This window comes from Geotrypetes seraphini, chromosome 10, assembly GCF_902459505.1.
Source record: "Geotrypetes seraphini chromosome 10, aGeoSer1.1, whole genome shotgun sequence".
Taxonomy (NCBI): domain Eukaryota; kingdom Metazoa; phylum Chordata; class Amphibia; order Gymnophiona; family Dermophiidae; genus Geotrypetes; species Geotrypetes seraphini.
The window spans coordinates 95,181,146-95,200,804 of NC_047093.1; the positions used below are offsets into that span (position 1 = coordinate 95,181,146).

At 45.0% G+C, this 19,659-nt stretch overlaps 1 protein-coding gene across 3 annotated transcripts in view; it reads right to left on the reverse strand.

The window, feature by feature from the left end:
* LOC117368313 (dual specificity testis-specific protein kinase 1-like) overlaps positions 1-4,270 on the reverse strand; it is a 174,495-nt gene extending 170,225 nt beyond the window's left edge. Inside the window, exon 1 of one of the 3 annotated variants that reach the window (XM_033961852.1) lies at positions 4,042-4,270. The gene's annotated coding sequence lies outside the window, so the exon portion shown is untranslated. Of the gene's footprint in view, positions 1-2,594; positions 2,874-4,041 lie in introns of those variants that run through there. The other 2 variants (XM_033961851.1, XM_033961853.1) reach the window with 2 other exon arrangements.
* Between the last annotated feature and the right edge of the window lie 15,389 nt (positions 4,271-19,659).

A 19,659-nucleotide genomic window follows, 5' to 3' on the forward strand; every position in this document is an offset into this window, starting at 1 on the left:
ACAAAAAAGTCAGGGCTAGGAGAAGGGAGAGGAAGCCCAGAGGAGGGAAAATTTCCCCCTGTTCTCTTGCAGAGCTGACTGAAGGTAAACCATTGAGGTCTTAAAGTATGGACTTGGTTTATGACTGTGTGTATCTCAAAGCTGAACTGGGGTACTAGAGAGACGACTGACATGAGACTGTGGTAGCAGCCAAGGTATTGTTAACAAGATAAATTTTGTTTTCTGTTTGGCCGGGTTGAAAGAACCTATGCCTGTGGAGAAACAGGTTTTATGAAGGAGTAGCATGGGCCATTTAGCGCGGCTCCCCACTCAAGAAACTGCTATCACAGTTTCTTTTTTTTTTTTTTTAATTCTTTATTCATTTTTATAACTTACATCAAGTGCATCAAAAAGTAACAACATTTTTTAACTTAAATACATCACTTGAAATTCTACAATTCTTCATATTAAATAGAATTTAACCCTTTCCCTCCCAACTCTTCAATATCTCAAAAAAACTGGTAACATACTCATTTGATAACAAACCACAGGCAAAATCATCATTTTAATAGTTTGAACACTCCCCCACCAAGAAAGATGTAAAAGATTCCATTGCTCACACATTTCTGTTACCTTCTGTAATAAAAATTTTTCATTCACTTTCATTGTTTCTTCCAACGTGTTTTTAATCTAAATGCCTAAATATTTTATTCCATCCTCTTTCCATAGAAAGGGGAATGTTTCAAATAAACCTTTTGTACAATGGACATTAAGTGGAAGAACTTCTGATTTACTCCAATTTATCTTGTACCCTGAAAATTTTCCAAATTTCTCTATCAATTCTAGTAAGCTTGGAATGGTTCTTTCCAGATTTCTCAAATGAAGCAATAAATCATCTGCATAAGCAGAAACTTTATATTCCCGATCTGAATAAGGAATACCCTGTATCTCCTTCACTTGCTGAATAGCTAATAACAAGGGTTCTAATAATAATAACTGCTATCACAGTTTCAAAAAAGGAGGCCTTAGTATCATGTTACTTTTCCTATGACCATTACTTTGCTCTTGTCCACATTAACCCCCTCTTCTACGAAACTGCAATAGCGGTGAGCCGTGCTGAATGGCCCGCACAGCTCCCGATGCTCTTAGAGTTCCTATGAGTGTCGGGAGCAGCGCGGGTCATTCAGCGCGCCTCTCTGCGCTACAAACTGCTAGCGCAGTTTAATAGAAGAGGGAGGGAAGTTTCATCCACCATTTGAATATTCAGTCTTGTTTCCCCAAAGTCCTCTTGAAATTTTTTCACAAGCTACATGCTTGTAATTTAACCAACCTGAATAATCTTGTGTCATCTGTATATCTGATCACTTTGCTCATTGTTCCAATTTCAATATCATTTATTATTTTAAAAGCAGTTGGTACAGATCCTAGTGCAGATCCCTGTAGTACTTGCTCCACTATTTCACTCCACCTTCCTCCACTGAGAGAACTGGACATTTAATGCTACTCTATTTAATGCTATTTTTATTTAAAAAGATGGAAGTGGGTAAATAAATAATAAATATCGGCACAACATCGGCAAAAATATTGTATCACTTATACCTTCACAGTATAAATAGGCAGCTAGCTATCTCGGTCCTGCATTGAAGAGTAGTGGTAATAGCACATTCTCTTCGGAAGTTTTTTGCCGATGATGTGGGTGGAGGAGGTTTGAGCATTTATGCTCTGCCAAAATAATACCTGAGGCTTTTTCTTCCTTTGAGATAGTGCTCTTAAAATTATCAAGAGGAGCATTCATATTTATTATTATTTGATTTTTTTAACCATTTCCCAGTCCACAGCAGGATATTGCTTCTTTGCGCATGGCTTTTTAATTTCCTCGTCCTATGTCATACCTGATCTCTGACAACGTCCAACTTGTTTATCTGCCGTTTCTTCTTGGTTATACAATAACAGACTAGTGTTGAACACTGACAAGACTATTCGCACCCCACGCCCACAGGGATCCTCATTTGTTTAATATCGATCATCTATAGCAGGGGTAGGGAACTCCGGTCCTCGAGAGCTGTATTCCAATCGAGTTTTCAGGATTTCCCCAATGAATATGCATGAGATCTATTTGCATGCACTGCTTTCAATGCACATTCATTGGGGAAATCCTGAAAACCCGACTGGAATACGACTCTCGAGGACCGGAGTTCCCTACCCCTGATCTACCCTGGTTCAGTCAATATTGCTGATCATATTCAACTCACAGATTTCATTCCAAGAAGAGATATCACAAGTGCTTGGAGTTGGTTTCCTATCCTTTACATATTCTTTGTTCAGGTCTTTGTAATCTCACGTCTTAACTATTGTAGCTCTGTCTACACTGGACTACAGAAGTCACAAATATACGTCATTTACAAACTCTTCAAATACCTCAGTCCATTTTCTGTCGAGTAAAGAAATATGACCATGTTACATATGCCTTGTCTATCCGCCCTTCATTGGCTCCAAATCCAAAATCATGTCCAATTTAAAATGTTGTGCCTAGCATTCAAGTCTTAGCACTAAAATTCTCCTGCCTACTTAGCAGCAACAACTGGAGTTATTTACTTGGTAAGACTTCTTCTTACCTTGTTATGTGCAAATCTACAAGAAAAACCGAAAGAATCTGCTCCTCCACTCGGAGTCGTAACACATTTCCAGCTTATAATAGTTTGGCATACACAGTTCTTTCTTTCAATTATAAGATCAACAGTTTATAGGAGAAATAGCCATCCTTCCTTGTGTTACGGTATATAGATGTACCGGGCAATTTTAAGATGCACTGCCAGCGTTTTCTGCTCAGAGTATTCAAACCATCTAGCTGATGTTATCTAGCTGCAGATCTTGCCTGTACCTGCCCTTTCCAGAGAAGAAAGAGGCAATTAAGTCTGCCACTCTGTTTATATAATGCCAGTGATACTCAACATTAAGAAAGCAGCTGTGACTTCTAAAAGCACAAAGTATTTTTCTTTTTTTAAAGCTCCAAAAATTGCAAGCTCCCTTCTCTGTTGCACAGCCTCTCAATTCAGCAAGTGTAAAAGCTAAAGCTGGGGGGGGGGGGGAAGGGGACTCTCTACACATTTTTATTCCTCAGAGCCCCTGGGTAGAATCGCCCCCGAAAAGCTATTTTATGAACATTTTCTTTCACGATAATGGAAAGCTTGCATTTTAAAATGACAGAAGGAAATTAAACCCAGCAAGTTTCACCACTCTGTGGTAGAAGTGAAAGAATTAGCCTGTTATTTAGAGCAGTGGTTCCCAACCCTGTCCTGGAGGACCACCAGGCCAATCGGGTTTTCAGTATAGCCCTAATGAATATGCATGGAGCAGATTTGCATGCCTGCCACTTCCATTATATGCAAATCTCTCTCATGCAAATTCATTAGGGCTATACTGAAAACCAGGACAGGGTTTGGCAACCACTGATTTAGAGCACAGTTAAAAACCGAGTATACTGTAGCTTAAACCACGAACATCTACATATCCCTGGGTTTCACAAACTGAAACGTGGACATTTGCTTCCCACAAACTTGTAGTGAGCGCCACTGAGCCCCAACTTATCTGAAAGGGAATGGGAGCAAACCTATTTTGGGCCAAAATCAATATGACAGATTAACAGAATATTTGCATTCTTTCTCGGTATGTATTTCCCTTAATAAAACAGGAAGCAGCTCCTCTCTTTTGGATAAAGAGCTCCTTTCTACGCCAAGAACTTTAATGAAAAAGGAAAGCAACCTTTTCGGCAGGCTTCCTAAAAACTTACATCAATTCTTTGCCTAAATAGGCGCCCTTGGTTTTTCGTCACATATTTTTAACAGAACATGAAGAGTGTCACAATCCAGTCATACCTGTGCGAACCCAGATTCTCATCCTGTCAAAATCTGAAATCATGCTGTACAAAGGGGGGGGGGAAAAAAGGCCCACCTGTTCTAAAGGCGGGAAAGAGACTGATTCCTACCAAGGAATTACTGCAAAATTCAACAAAATTATAAGCAGCCGCCTTGATTTATAAATCCAAAAACGAATGCAAAGCACCTTTGCTCGGAGAGATGCTCCTGGTCCTCAGCGATCGGCGGCAGACAGATTGTTTTTTGAGCTCCGATGAAAAGGTGGCAGAGGGTGGATTACATTTTCCGGAACATTTAGTATTGGGATGTTGGGGGAGCCAGACGTTCCCCCGACCTTGCGCTCTCACGTCTTCTAACGACTGCTGCTTGAAATCGTGTTGCGATTACTGCACTTCTTCCTGTTTCCTGAGAGGGGTTGTCCTTACTTTGAAGGAGACACCCCCCCCCCCCCCACAAACACACACTTTAGCTTTAGCTCATGCTGTTCGTTCCGTTCTGGGGAAGAGATATTGGATGACGAAAGTCAGACAGGACCAGTGTAAGGGTATTAGGAAACTTCAGCCTTACAACCTCCTCAATAATCTTTTAGACTCTTAAGTACCCCTTCCCAATTTTGATTATGAAGCTCAATCCACCCCAACCCTACAGGGGTCTCAAAGTCCCTCCTTGAGGGCCGCAATCCAGTCGGGTTTTCAGGATTTCCCCAATGAATATGCATGAGATCTATGTGCATGCTCTGCTTTCAATGCATTGGGGAAATCCTGAAAACCCGACTGGATTGCGGCCCTCAAGGAGGGACTTTGAGATCCCTTCTACAGGCTCTAGAACAGCGGTCTCAAACTCAAACCCTAACCCTTTGCAGGGCCACATTTTGGATTTGTAGGTACTTGAAGCAGGGCAGGATTAATTCATCAAGGGCCCCTAGGCACACAAGTACACTGGGCCCCCTGCCCCACCCCACCATGCAGAAATAGGAAGCTGTGTCAGAGGGAGGCTTTGGGCAAGCAACACCGCTTACACAATTACAGTTCCCGTTGCCTTTCTTACCCGCGTTGTTTGCTTGTCTTACTTTCCGTCGATGGGGAGGGGGGGCTGCATTGCCGATCGGGGTGGGGCCCGCGTTGCCAATCAGGGGGGCCCGCGTTGCTGATCAATGCTGGAGGGGCCCTTCGCCGTTTGGAAAAAACAATGTTGATGCCCTCCTTCATCGGGCCCCCCTGACCATTTCGGGCCCTAGGCACGTGCATACTTGGCCTATTGGTTAATCCTGCCCTGACTTGAAGGTAGTGCTGCCCAATTTAGGAAAAAGAATTTCAATTCAATTCAATTCGATTCAGCCTATTGGTGGGTTTATTTTATAGCCTCTTTACCCCTTTTATAGCCTCTTCACCCCCTTTGCCCTCTCCTACTCACACTGGTGCTGTGGTGCAAACAAAATAAACAACAAAAAAGACTTTTTCTCTCTCTGTTAAATCCTAGCTCATATTCACAGTCTAACACCTGCACCCCCCTGAAGGCCTATCCCCCCTGAAGGCTTGCACCCCCCTCCCGGTCTTACCTTGTCTTAATTACAGCAGCGGAGCAGCCTGCAGAGAGGATCGCCGGTGCTGTAACTATCCTTGCAAGTTGCCGTCGGCCTCCAGAGCTATCGTTCCCTCTGCCTTGGTCCCGTCCTCCTCTGATGTCAGGGGCAGGATCACGGCAGAGGGAACTACAGCTCTTATAGGTCAAAGACCAGTGCCCTCATTGAGTCTAGCCTTACTTGTGTACGTTCTGGTTCAGCAAGAACTTATCTAACCTTTTCTTGAATCCCTGGAGGGTGTTTTCCCCTATAACAGCCTATGGAAGAGCGTTCCAGATTTCTACCACTCTCTGGGTGAAGAAGAACTTCCTTACGTTTGTACATAATCTATCCCCTTTTAACTTTAGAGAATGCCCTCTCGTTCTCTCCACCTTGGAGAGGGTGAACAATCTTTCTTTCTCTACGAGGTCAAAGTTAAGTGCTCGATTTTGTACATGGATCAAAGATCTGCGCACCAAGTAATTGGCTAAATTGGTGATGGTAATCAATGGCATTTAGCATGCACTTAATTGGCAGTCATAAGGAGTTACAGGCAGATCTGCCCTACACTCTTTTATAACATGCACTCCTAATTTTCATAGTACCCAACTCCCTTGGGGGAGTGGCCATGAAAGGGGAATGGGTGAGGCACAGGCATTCCTAAAATTTAGACATGGTGTTACAGAATGCCTGCATGTCTGCACCTAACTGCCATTAATTGGGCACAAGCATTTCCACAACGGCCTTTGGCATGAAATATGTGCTAAACTGGGCAGAACAACCTTTACGCACTTAGCATGGATCAACCTAAAACCTAACTAGTGACATAGCGAGGGTGAGAGGTGCCCAGGGTGGTGACCCTCCCCCACCTTCACCTCCTGCTCCTTCCCCGCCCCCTGCTGTGCACGTATACCTCTTCCCTACTCCACACCTCTTTTAACATCCCTGGCAGGGGCAGCATCACCAACTCACTGTGCATGTTTGATGGCATGAAAAAAGTGGGAGAGGAAGCAACGTCACCTCCTGTGATTACTGGCTGATTTGGGAGCTCCACATGCCCCCAGCTTAAAAAGCAGCCTTTGCAGTAATTGAAAGTGGCAGATTGACCCCCAACCAGCAGACTCCTGTGCCATAATAGCCCGGGAAGAAGTGGGTGACTTTTGATAGCCGCAACCTATGTCCGAACTCAAAGATTTGCTGCAGGAGATACGCATGGACCTAAAGCCTAGTAGAACTGAACACAGTTGTCTTAAGTAGCCTGGTGGGTGAGCTAGAGAACCATAGAGAGGAGTAACGAGTCCCATAAGCCACTCTAACTACAATACTGTATTTATGTGAGCCCACAAAAAATGTGAACCCACCAAAAAAAAACAACAAATCTTACACTTCAGCTATATAAGTGCCACCTGTAGCCATAAGGGCTATTGGGGTTGTAGGTAGGTGGGTATAGTGGGTTTTAGGGGTGTTTGTTGGGGCTCACCATAACCATAAGGGAGTTCTGGTGAGATGTTTATCTGGCACCCTTTATGTGAAGTTCACAGCATTGCCCTCTAAAGAGCTCCACTGCTCTGTTGCCATGTCTGAGTAGCCAGTCCATTACAGGACGGGCCCCTCCCTCACCCAAATGGTCTTGTTCTGGGTGTTTGGGACTTGGATGACATTTTGGTCGAAAATATGGTATGAAGTTAGACATCCTGGTGGTCTGGGTGTCCCAACGGCCTAGACATCCATTTAGAGGATTAAAAAAAAAATAAAAAATTATAGACCTATGGTGATTTGCCTTTCAAAAATAGGCATTTTCTTACTGTTGACTTTGGACATCTAGTATCATACATCCAAATAGGACTTAGACATTGTGACATTTCCACCCTACGCGACGGTCATGTCAAAGTGAAACCCCGGTCTCAATCCTGTATTAGAGACCAGAGTCTGCCTAAGGACGATCAGGAAGAAGATCCTGAAAACCGTGCTGCCTGTCCTGAGCCTTCTGAGCCGGAGCAATGCCCAGAGTATAAGTTAGCTCCACGGCCCAAGAGAAACCTGAGTCACACCAGGAGGTTAAACCAGGTTCCCAGTAGTATTCTGCCCGGCAACCTGGAGGGGAGCCCAAGAGCAAGCAAGCTAGACACACACACACTGAGTGCAGGGCGTGGCCAAAAGCCTCTTAAACAGCTCTCCAGAGCATTAAGAGGGAGAGCACACCAGGAACTGGCAGAGAAGGTTCTCCGAGCCAGGCAAAGGCCAGACCCCGCTCCAGTCCCTATGGAGTGCGAGGATTCCCTACCTCAAGAGCCAGCCGAGCAGCTGGGTATGGTGGAAAACATGGAACTGGATGAATGGGGCATGCCTGAGACCGATACGGAGGAAGCCATGGATGTAGGCTTGGCAGCTTTCCACTAAGGGTTGCAGGTACGGAGCTGCATAAGAATAATAAGGGAAAAGATTAATGGAAAACTATTTTTGATGGTTTTTTTTTTGTGTAAAGACAAGCCCAGAGCAGTGCTGCAGCAGCCTGATTAACTCACTACACTACAGCTGTGCAGAAGCTCAGGAACTGGGGAAGGTTTGCTGGCTTGTGAAGCAGTTTCCCAATTAAGCCACCTAAGTTCTAAGGACTCACAGGATTGGGGTAGGAACCCCGAAGAACCAAGGGTTGGGTTTCAGAGGGAGCTTATTGAAGCTAAATATTGAAAGGGGATCCAACAATTCTGTGGCCCAGCAGTGGGAAAGACTGTAAGCTAAATTAGTGCTGAAAGAACAGGAGCCTGCAGTGAGGCTGGAGTTTTTCGTTTGCTTTGCATGCTTAAAGTTTACTTTGTGATAGAACCTGTACATACCTGGTGAAGAAACCAGATTGTCTTGAATTGAAAGTCCAGGGTGCAAGCGCAATTCTTAAGGACTTCCTATGGGACTAATTTTGATGGGTTTCTTCAGAGACTGTGTTTCAATACAGGGAGAGCAGTAAAACCGGGACTGTGAATTTACCTGATAGCAACCCTGCTCTGCTTTCACAGAACTGAGTCTAAGACAAAAGTCTTTTATTGGTGTTTTTTTTTTTGAACAGGGAAACTTGGACTTTAATGATTCCTTATGTGAATTTTGAGTTTTCTAATGACTATGTGTTAGGCGATAAATTAAACTTGACACATTATTTTTGATCCAACTAGGCTCACTGTGCTTTATTTGAGCGAAGCCTAGGGTATTGAGGCACCAGTGAGGTCTCCCCCTTTGGGAGCCACGCCAGGGTTGTGCTACCCCCTATCGGTGGTCCTCCTTAATCTTACAGAGGCCCCGGCAGGTGACAAAATGGTGGCAGTGGTGGGATAGCACACCCTACTGGTGATTGCAAGTCATAACTTGTTTTGAAAAAAAAAAAAGGAACAAAAAAAAAATATATTGTTTTTTTTTGTTTTGCTGCTTTATATTTTTTTTTGAGTTTTTACCTGTGAGCCAGGACGACGCTGAGAGAAACGCACAGGACTTTGTTTCTGAGGGACCACCGGAAGGACCAGACCGGAAGGAAGTTTCGGGAAGTTCCGCAACCGGAGACATAACAGCCCTGACCAGACCAGAGCCAGTGTGGATCCGCACCCGTGAAAAGCAGGACGTCGGAGAACAGCCAGAACGACTGGAGGCCAAGGAGGCCTATTAACCAAAGGCGCAGACTCATCAGTACCTCAGGTAAAGAGTACCTAGAGAGGGGGCTGACGAGGGTATGAGAAGTATCGGTTAAGATACTCCTCGGGGATTAAAGTAGAGGGATAACTTTACTCTCTCTGGTGAGACCGCACTTGGGTTTCCTGTTTGTGTTTGTTTGCCTACGCAGGTCCGAGGATGGATCCACAGCAATTCCTGGCGGTGTTGGCTAGCGAACGACGGCAGCAATCGGAGGATTTGCAGAACCTGATAAAGGCGAATCAAGAGATGTGGCATTCGGGACAGCAGGCCGCAAGGCGGCAGCACGATGAAATATTGCTGGCCATGGGGGAGCAGACCAAGGCCTGGACTCAGATGTTGCACACTACGGTGCTCAACCCCGGCCCAACGAGCCAGCTGAATCCACCAGCGCAGCCCATGGTAGGACAAATTCCATTACACACTTTGAATTTGTGTAAGATTGCTCCTGGGGACGCTCCGGACGAATTTTTGAACACCTTCGAGCGTATCGCAACAGCAGCCGGATGGCCCCCTGAACAGTGGGCCGTGCGTCTGTTGCCTTGCCTGGCCGGAGAAACCTTATCTGCCTTTCAGACCCTCAATCCTGAGCAAGCCCATAACTATGCAATAGTAAAAACACATATTCTGGATTACCTAGGATACACCTTTGAACACTACCGACAGAAATTTAGGGCCACACAGATGCTAGCTAAGGAGAGGCCTAAAGCTCTCGTACAGAGGCTGTCAAAACTGGCGGAAAGGTGGCTACAACCTCACCTGGCAGATCCAAGAGCCCTCTTTTCAGAGGTTGTAAAAGAGCAGGTGCTCGAGGCAGTCCCCAAAGATGTGAGGGGATGGATCCGCAGGAAAGGCTGTCAGACCTTGCCAGAGGTAGTGGAGGCGGCAGAAGCATTTATGGACGCTCAGAGTTCTTTTGAGGAGAGGAAATCTGATAGGTCCAGTAAAGGGGAGACATGGAAAGAACAGACTCCATTGTCCAAGTCCCTAGACTTGCGGAACTCTCCCCAAAAGAGAGCAACAGCCGGTACTCCTAGGAGGACAGGCCAAGATGGGGGTCCCCGTTGTTTCAAATGTGGGAAGCAGGGGCACACACAGCGGTATTGCCGGGAAAAGAGAGACCTCTTGGTGGTCCGATCCTCGGAGTTAAACCCAACCGGACCTTATCAGGTACCCGTCTCAGTAGCAGGGAAAAGGGTCAAAGCCCTGGTTGATACTGGTGCCGAGCAATCTGTTATTTCACGTAGGCTGTGGAAACAGATTGGTAAGGCAGACTATACCAGGGAGGGTTTGGAATCTATCTCCATTGCTTGTATACATGGGGACTCCAGGGAATACCCCCTTCACCAAGTTCTCATAAGGATGAAGGGTAAAAGCTGGTACATGAAGGTAGCCGTTGTGGACTTCTCACCCTATCCTGTGGTTCTAGGGAAGGACTGGACGGGCTTAACCCAGCAGGTCACCCAAGTTAGTGGGGTGGTGCGTGAAGCTCATCATAAGCAGAAATGGGTGATGGGGGCCAGGGTGGAGCGGAACCAAGCCCATGTTTACCCACGGGGGAATAGAGGGAGTACCCAGGGGACACGTAAAAATTGGAAACCGACTATAAGATGGGCTCACTTATCTGATACCGCCCATATCCCTACAAGGGCTTATGACGGTGCCGCAGGATACGATCTGTACGCCGCCCAAGAACAGGTAGTCCCAGCTCAGAGCCGGACGTTGATTAATACAGACATACAGGTGTCCACGCCTCCAGGTTCTTATCTGAGGATAGCACCACGGTCAGGATTAGCTCTACGGCACTCCATAGATGTGGCCGCAGGGGTAGTTGACCCTGACTACAGGGGTAACTTAGCCGTATTGCTAGTTAATCAGAGCAATACAGATTATAGGGTTTGCTCCGGGGAGCGAATCGCTCAAATGATTTGTGAGCGCATTTGGCACCCGAAATTGGCCGAATACAAAGAACTCCCGGATACCCAGCGGGGAGGGAAAGGGTTCGGTTCCTCGGATAGAGAGCAAGCAGGGGAATCCCAGCGATCGGGCGAAGGGAAGCCGCCTGAGCAGGACCAAACTCTCTGGGAGGAAATAAATTCCTTACGGGACGAACTGGAAAAGCTAAAGGCAGGTCAAAGGCAGGTCAACCTGCAGATACCTAAACCTGAAGCGGCTGGGAGCCAGGCTAGGGCACCAGGCGTGGAGGTAGAAAAGCTACAAAAGGACCTGGCCCAGGTATATGCTCAAGTGCAGCAAGTAAGAGAGCAGCTGCAGGAGGAACAAACCCGAGGCCAAGATATGTGGGTGAGGCTTAAAAAAACTGAAGAGATTAAGGACCAACTAACGAAAAAGGAAACAGAGGCACAATTATTGGTCGAACAAAATAAGGCAGGCGAGGAACGGTGGGAACGCCACCTTGGCCAGTTAGGGGAAATGGCGGATTCTCTGGAAGAAGCAAGTGAGGATATGGATAAGCTTCACCAACAGGTTAAGGATATATGTGAAAAAGAGTTAGGAGAAGTCAGACAGGCAGTGTCCGCATTGGCACAGAGGATGGATGTTTGGGAGGAATCGGGGGGAGAGAAGCGGTCGGGAGTACAGGCAGGGTATGAAACACCAGTACTGCAATGGCCCGACGATTTCATGGACCCTGACCCGCCACCTACAAATCAGGGGAAAAAGCTTAATAGACCCCGTAGGCGTTATTGAGCGCCCAGCTCAGCTTAACACCCACGTAGATGTCCTTTCCCGGATGTATGAAATACCCCAGCCGAAACAGAAGCCTCAGGCTAGGCAGACTTTAAGTGAGGGGTATGTGACATTTCCGCCCTACGCGACGGTCATGTCAAAGTGAAACCCCGTCTCAATCCTGTATTAGAGACCAGAGTCTGCCTAAGGACGATCAGGAAGAAGATCCTGAAAACCGTGCTGCCTGTCCTGAGCCTTCTGAGCCGGAGCAATGCCCAGAGTATAAGTTAGCTCCACGGCCCAAGAGAAACCTGAGTCACACTAGGAGGTTAAACCAGGTTCCCAGTAGTATTCTGCCCGGCAACCTGGAGGGGAGCCCAAGAGCAAGCAAGCTAGACACACACACACTGAGTGCAGGGCGTGGCCAAAAGCCTCTTAAACAGCTCTCCAGAGCATTAAGAGGGAGAGCACACCAGGAACTGGCAGAGAAGGTTCTCCGAGCCAGGCAAAGGCCAGACCCCGCTCCAGTCCCTATGGAGTGCGAGGATTCCCTACCTCAAGAGCCAGCCGAGCAGCTGGGTATGGTGGAAAACATGGAACTGGATGAATGGGGCATGCCTGAGACCGATACGGAGGAAGCCATGGATGTAGGCTTGGCAGCTTTCCACTAAGGGTTGCAGGTACGGAGCTGCATAAGAATAATAAGGGAAAAGATTAATGGAAAACTATTTTTGATGGGTTTTTTTGTGTAAAGACAAGCCCAGAGCAGTGCTGCAGCAGCCTGATTAACTCACTACACTACAGCTGTGCAGAAGCTCAGGAACTGGGGAAGGTTTGCTGGCTTGTGAAGCAGTTTCCCAATTAAGCCACCTAAGTTCTAAGGACTCACAGGATTGGGGTAGGAACCCCGAAGAACCAAGGGTTGGGTTTCAGAGGGAGCTTATTGAAGCTAAATATTGAAAGGGGATCCAACAATTCTGTGGCCCAGCAGTGGGAAAGACTGTAAGCTAAATTAGTGCTGAAAGAACAGGAGCCTGCAGTGAGGCTGGAGTTTTTCGTTTGCTTTGCATGCTTAAAGTTTACTTTGTGATAGAACCTGTACATACCTGGTGAAGAAACCAGATTGTCTTGAATTGAAAGTCCAGGGTGCAAGCGCAATTCTTAAGGACTTCCTATGGGACTAATTTTGATGGGTTTCTTCAGAGACTGTGTTTCAATACAGGGAGAGCAGTAAAACCGGGACTGTGAATTTACCTGATAGCAACCCTGCTCTGCTTTCACAGAACTGAGTCTAAGACAAAAGTCTTTTATTGGTGTTTTTTTTTTTTGAACAGGGAAACTTGGACTTTAATGATTCCTTATGTGAATTTTGAGTTTTCTAATGACTATGTGTTAGGCGATAAATTAAACTTGACACATTATTTTTGATCCAACTAGGCTCGCTGTGCTTTATTTGAGCGAAGCCTAGGGTATTGAGGCACCAGTGAGGTCTCCCCCTTTGGGAGCCACGCCAGGGTTGTGCTACCCCCTATCGGTGGTCCTCCTTAATCTTACAGAGGCCCCGGCAGGTGACAACATATGTTTTGAAAATGCCCCACCACATGTCTAGGAGTCCTGTCTATAGTTGATTTCCCATACTTGTGAGTTATATTGCAGAAGGATGAAATTTACATTCTTCAGCTCCGTCTCCTTCTCCAGTGACTGTAGTGCTTCCATCAGTTTTTCCTTCTGCAAGTGAGTTGAAAAGGTGTAATTCTGATCAGCTCTGATAACTTTTATTATTTTGGGGGGAGGGTTTTCTCCGAATCTGAGGCTTTTTGGTGCTGGAGAGGTCACTAGTGGCCCTGGGGCAGCTCTGCCTGGGAGAAGACGCAAACTCTATGAAAAAGGTCTGCAGCTGGTAAGGCAAATCTCCGGGTTTCTGTCCTGCCAACCTGCATTAAGACTTGTGGAGCTCAGGGTCCGTTCCCCTTGAAGCTATCTCACATCCTTATTTATCAGGTGCTTGAGCACAGTCGGTTTGGCCCTGGTGTCAGTCCAGCAAGGCTTAACAGGTACAGGCTGTGTGGATTCCTCCCCCTGCTCGCATGTGGATCCATAGGGGTTGAGGCCTCAGTTGGGCTTTAGTCTGATTGGCAGCCCAAAGATTCCAGCTTGTGGACAGTTTGGAGGATTGAGGCAGTGTCTTCTCTGTTTCCAGTTTCTGTGAGAAATGAAGCAGGCTATCCCCAGCACAGACAGACAGTGAGTACTGCCTATTGTGGTCTATGGGAAAATTGGAAGGGAGGGGAGTTCTAACTTTGCAGATTTTAAGCTTACCTGGGGCTTTATTTAGAGTCCCCTACCTCAAAAAAAACCTTTCCCTGAATTTTTTGACCCTTCAGTGGGTTTTCCTGCACTGTTTTAGGCATGACCACGCTGCTGTGACAGCCATCTTGGATTTCCTGATTTTGCTTAAAAAGTCATCATCTTCCTCAAAACTCATTGTTATGCCGTAATAAAAACTAGGAATGGACCCCTATATAAGAACATAAGAATTGCCATCAAGCCCAGTATCCAGTTGCCCGTGAGCACCCAGCCCTAATTAAAAGTGGCGCATGTAAAAAGTTATGCAGCACCACAAGTGAACCCTTGAAAAAGCCATTAAGATTAGTGAAACGCATCCCGTCAGGTTATGGATATCTGCATCTCATTAAGCTAAGTGATTTAGTGATGATGGCAGATAAAGACCCAAATGGTCCATCCAGTCTGCCCAACCTGATTTAATTTGATTTTTTCCCTTCTTCTTAGCTATTTCTGGGCAAGAATCCAAAGCTCTGCCTGGTACTGTGCTTAGGTTCCAACTGCTGAAGTCTCCGTCAAAGCTCACTCCAGCCCATCTACACCATCCCAGCCACTGAAGCCCTCCCCAGCCCATCCTCAACCAAATGGCCATAAACAGACACAAACCATGCAAGTCTGCCCAGTACTGGCCTTAGTTCTTCAATTTTATTTTCTGATTCTAGATCCTCTGTGTTCATCCCACACTTTTTTGAACTCTGTCACCATTTTCCTCTCCATCATCTCTCTCGGGAGCGCATTTCAGGCATACACCACCCTCTCCATAAAGAAGAATTTCCTTACATTGCTCTTGAGTCTACCACCCCTCAGCCTCAAATGCCCTCTAGTTTTACCATTTTCCTTTCTCTGGAAAAGATTTTGTTCTACGTTAATACGTTTCAAGTAGTTGAACGTCTGAATCATATCTCCCCTGTCCCTCCTTTCCTCTAAGGAATACATATTCAGGTCTTCCAGTCTCTCCTCATAAGTCTTTTGGTGCAAACCTCCTATCATTCTTGTCGCCCTCCTCTGGACCGCTTCAAGTTTTCTTATATCCTTCGCCAGATACGGTCTCCAAAACTGAACACAATACTCCAAGTAGGGTCTCATCAATGACCTGTACAGGGGCATGAACACCTTCTTTCTTCTTCTGGTTACACCTCTCTTTATATAGCCCAGCATCCTTCTGGCAGCAGCCACCGCCATGTCACACTGTTTTTTCACCTTCAGACACTATCACCCCAAGGTCCCTCTCTCCATCCGTGCATATCAGCCTCTCACCTCCCATCACATACGGTTCCTTCTGATTATTAATCCCCATATGCATTACTCTGCATTTCTTTGCATTGAATTTTAGTTCCCAGATATTAGACCATTCCTCTAACTTTTGCAGATCCCTTTTCATGTTTTCCACTCCCTCCTTGGTGTCTACTCTTTTACAAATCTTGATATCATCTGCAAAAAGGCAAACCTTTCCTTCTAACCCTTCAGCAATGTCATTCACAAACATATTGAACAGGATCGGCCCCAGAACCGAACCCTAAGGGACTCCACTACTCACCTTTCCTTCCTCCAAGCGACTTCCATTAACTACCACCCTCTGGCATCTGCCAACAACCAGTTTCTAATCCAGTTCACCACTTTGGGTCCTAACTTCAGCCCTTCAAGTTTATTCATGAACTCTCCTATGAGGAACCTTGTCAAAGGCTTTACTGAATAAATAAATTACATCTAGGGGTCTGGCATTCCAGGAATTATGCATTATTAAAGATAGACAATAATTTTATCCTTAGGAAAAGATATGAATATATCTTTCATGAATCAGCATGTCTTTCTACAGTCTTAAAGAATGAATCAAAAAGCTCTTTCTGACCAAGGCAATTTTCTTCAGAAAAAGCAGCTGACAGTTTTCACAAACACAAACCCAAGCTAATTTCTTCAGGCTACACAAGTTTTCCCTGCAATTTACATTTCTCTCAGGGTTAACAAAGCAATCTAATCTAAAAAAAACTTATTGCATTCCTTCTTTGTTTTACTGGAATGCAACTGAGAGATCCAGGTTTATAAAGGTTCACATCTTAAACTTATTCTACTTATTCCTAATTATTGTGAAAAGGAAATAAGGGTCATTCTTCCTAAAATTGAATACAGTATTATAGCATATAAAATTAAGATCAAAAAAAGTGGCAGGACTCAAACTTTTAGGAAAGGAAGAAAAATTCTACAATCCAACCCCTCCACATTCCACAAATAGCCTCCATGGCAAATTTTCCAAAAGATAATTAAGATAAACAAAAGTCAAAGGCCCCCCTATTAGCAAAGGAACAAAGGGCTAGATTCACAAAGCAAACCGATCGTGTACCGATCAGTTTGCGACCCATTTGCGACCCGATTTTACTCCAGCCCAATTCACTTTCCTCTCTGCCAATCCCATTCCGATCTGCGCATGCAAATGAGGGGAACGGCATGCAAAGTAGGCAGGGACGCAATTCACAAAACAAATTTTGCGAACCGACTGGGCTTGCCAATCAACCGAAGAAGCGACTGCTGGAGACCAGTCGCAAATGTCCTTTCCCACTCTCCAGCTCCACTGCCGCCCTGCTCTCTGCCCTTCTCTTGCCTTTCAGCCTCGCCGCCCCAAACTCCCCCTTTCTCTGCTGCCTCGACTCTTCTGCTCTCTGCCTCCTTCCCTGCAGTGCGAGCTCGCGTGTTTAAAGCGGGGCTACACTATGCTAGGAATGATTAAGAAGGAATTCACAAACAGATCGGAGAAGGTTATCATGCTGCTGTACCGGGCCATGGTCCACCCCCGCCTGGAATACTGCGTCCAGCACTGGTCGCTGTTCATGAAGAAGGACATAGTACTACTCCAAAGGGTCCAGAGAAGAGCAACTAAAATGGTTAAGGGGCTGGAGGAGTTGCTGTACAGTGAGAGATTAGAGAAACTGGGCCTCTTCTCCCTTGAAAAGAGGAGACTGAGAGGGGACATGATTGAAACATTCAAGTTAATGAAGTGAATAGACTTAGTAGATAAAGACAGGTTGTTCACCCTCTCCAAGGTAGAGAGAACGAGATGGCACTCTCTAAAAGTAAAAAAGGGATAGATTCCGAGCAAACGTAAGAAAGTTCTTCTTCACCCAGAAAGTGGTAGAAGGAACGCTCTTCCGGAGGCTGTTATAGGGGAAAACATCCTCCAGGGATTCATGACAAAGTTGGACAAGTTCCTGCTAAACAGGAATTTATGCAGGTGAGGCTGGACTCATTTAGAGCACTGGTCTTTGACCTGAGGGCCACCGCGGGTATGATGGACCACTGGTCTGACCCAGCAGCGGCAATTCTTATGTTCTTATCTCTTTCCCAGAGAAGCACCTAACTTTTCATATGCTTTAAATTGGGCATTGCCTTATCTATCAATTTTATATCTAGCTAGTTTACCCAAAACCATATGGAAAGTAGGTGTCTGCATGTAGAAAAATCTACACTCAACTGGGGTCTCTCTTTTTTTTATGCTTGCATATAATCAAACAAATACCTTTTACACCAGGGGTAGGGAACTCCGGTCCTCGAGAGCCGTATTCTATCGGGTTTTCAGGATTTCCCCAATGAATATGCATTGAAAGCAGTGCATGCACATAGATCTCATGCATATTCATTGGGGAGATCCTGAAAACCCGACTGGAATATGGCTCTCGAGGACCGGAGTTCCCTACCAATGTTTAACACTGTCCATCTTAGGATGACTTGCCACACCCTCATTTATTTGAGTCAAAGGGCCACATCCTCAATGGCCTTGAGATATTTCTAGATCAAAATGAAACAGACTTGTAAAATAATAGATTCAAGAGGTATAATCAGACTGTACTCTCAGATACCTGCTTGGTAAATCATCAAAGATCTCAATGACCAAGATTGCAGGTTAAGATATCAATCATTGAGTACAGAATGAAATGCAAAAAGTGCTCTAAAGTGCTCAAAATAGGTATTCTAAATAAATAAATAAACCACACTTATCTTAGTGAAGTTAACACAACCCTACGGGGACCTGTTTCACCCTAACTTAGCTTCTACAGGGGTCAGTATTTTGTATCATGACTCGATTTGACGTCAAAATCGAGTCATGATACAAAATACTGACCCCTGAAGAAGCCAAGTTAGGGTGAAACGGGTCCCCGTAGGGTTGTGTTAACTTCACTAAGATAAGTGTGGTTTGTTTATTTATTTATTTATTTATTTATTTAGAATACCTATTTTGAGCACTTTTTGCATTTCATTCTGTACTCAATGATTGATATCTTAACCTGCAATCTTGGTTATTGAGATCTTTGATGATTTACCAAGCAGGTATCTGAGAGTACAGTCTGATTATACCTCTTGAATCTATTATTTTACAAGTCTGTTTCATTTTGATCTTGGGATTTTTTGACATGGTGCATTGAAGTCTTGAGATAATTCTAGCAATGTACCTTGGACCTGGAAACAGGATACTGGGCTTGATGGACCTTTTGATATAGTATGGAAATTCTTATGTAATCAATGGACACTTCAAGTTTCATTAATGTCTTGTGGAGATTCCTTTCTATCAGAGCTCTAGCCAAGCGAATCCTTTCTGATTGTGGAACTAATGTCATAGGTACTAACCTGCAGAGAATTAGATATCCCATCCATCATGTTGGACCAATCCGAAATAGAAAGGTATTTATGCGAACGAAGGAGCACTTGGATCTTCAACTCACCTCAATCTTCACATATGGGAGGAGCATGGAAGCGCACAACTGGAATAGCTCAGGGGATTCTGAATGTCATTCTGTTAGAGGCTGATCATTTGAGGTTAACACACAAAGCTTTAACCACCTTCTTTGCAGAGGTTGCAGCAACTATGAATGCCAGACTTCTAGTGCCAGTCTTCAGACCCAGATTCACCATTGATCTTGACACCAGCTAAGCTTCTAATGCCGAAAACCAATACTTTTTCTGCTCCACCAACATCTCACAGACATTTTCTGGAAGCGCTGAAAAAGAGAATGTTTTCCTACTTTTCAATATCAAAATAAGTAGCAAGACAACTGGTCGAAACTACAAGGAGATTTTGTACTGCTGAAAGGATAGCCAAGTTCAACACAACAGTTGGCCTTTGGGCCTTGTCAATAAAACCTTCCCAAATGAGGATGGGAAAGTTTGCAAGCTCAAAATTAAAACAGTGAATCAAGGAACAGCAAAGACTTTCATCCGACCAGTCACTGAAGTGATATTTCTACATCATGAAGAAACATGATGATGAGGACGTCATGGACTTTTGTCCATTCCAGAGACTCTCTTTTGTTTGTCTGTGTTGTCAGTCTTTCATTTCAGTTCCTGTGAGATTGCCCGAGAGTATTCGTCTGTACGTCAGAGACGTCAAGGCAAGCCGGAACTCATCAAGCCTTCAAGCTCCAGTATCTATGGACTTTGAATGGACTATGTGGTATTAATAATAATAATAATAATAATAATAATTTATTTCTTATATATCTCTATACCAGAAGTACTAAGTTTGAGTAGCAATAGTGGTATCTACAGATACCA